Source organism: Pipra filicauda, unplaced genomic scaffold (assembly GCF_003945595.2).
Source record: "Pipra filicauda isolate LSUMZ 115617 unplaced genomic scaffold, ASM394559v2 scaffold28_size6257848_pilon, whole genome shotgun sequence".
NCBI classification, from domain to species: Eukaryota; Metazoa; Chordata; class Aves; order Passeriformes; family Pipridae; genus Pipra; species Pipra filicauda.
The window spans coordinates 1,540,948-1,541,788 of NW_024104409.1; positions in this window are offsets into that span (position 1 = coordinate 1,540,948).

Consider the following 841-nt stretch of genomic DNA (forward strand, 5'->3'; position numbering starts at 1 on the left):
GGCGGTGCCTGACGAGGAGGACGAACAGAGGGGAGGTGGTGGCAGCGGGGCCTCGCCCTCTGCCCGCCCCGCCCCGCTCGGCCCGGCCCGGCCCGACCCGACCCGGTGCGGCGCGGTGAAGGGGTCCTGGTTGGGAGGGTGTGTGCTGCCGCTGCTGGTCGGTAGCCGAGGGCAGCGGGGCCGCCGCTCAGCGGGTGCCTGGCCGTGCCCCGGGCGGCATCGCCCTGGCCTCGGCGGGGAGCCCCGCGGGGGTCCGGCCGCCCAGCCCCCATCTGGCTCCTCTGCAAGGCCTGGGGGCCGGCCCGCGGCTCGCCCCGGGCCGACACGCTGCCAGCCTTGCGCTTCCCGAGGCATGGGCGGCGCAAGCAGTTCGGTTCACCTACTGCAGTGCCAGCATTTCTCTGGTTGCCATTTTAATTTGATTTTTGTTAAAATGTTTGGGTCTCGTGTTCGGGAAGAAAATCCCCGAAATGCTATATAGGCAGCGTCGAGGTGAAGTCCAGCAGCTGTTAAACTCCTCGGGAAGAATACGAGGAGCAACGGGGAAGTGGAGATGTGACCTTCCCTCTTCCTCTAAGGTGCAGTGGGTGTTAGAAGTCCAGTGAACCCAGCACACCATCCTAATAGGGTGCTCTACAGTAAAATTCTGTGATGCACCTATGCGAATTTACATTGTGGGGATGATTGTAGGCTGCTCTGAGAAGGATTTCATTTTGGTGACTCACCTGGGTACAGTTGATTTCCTGGCAAGAGCTTAGCAGAGTAATGTTTCTATCGCTCTTAGTGAGATACCTGGCAAGCAAAATGCAGTCCTTGAATTCAGCGGGTGCTCTGCTGCTGA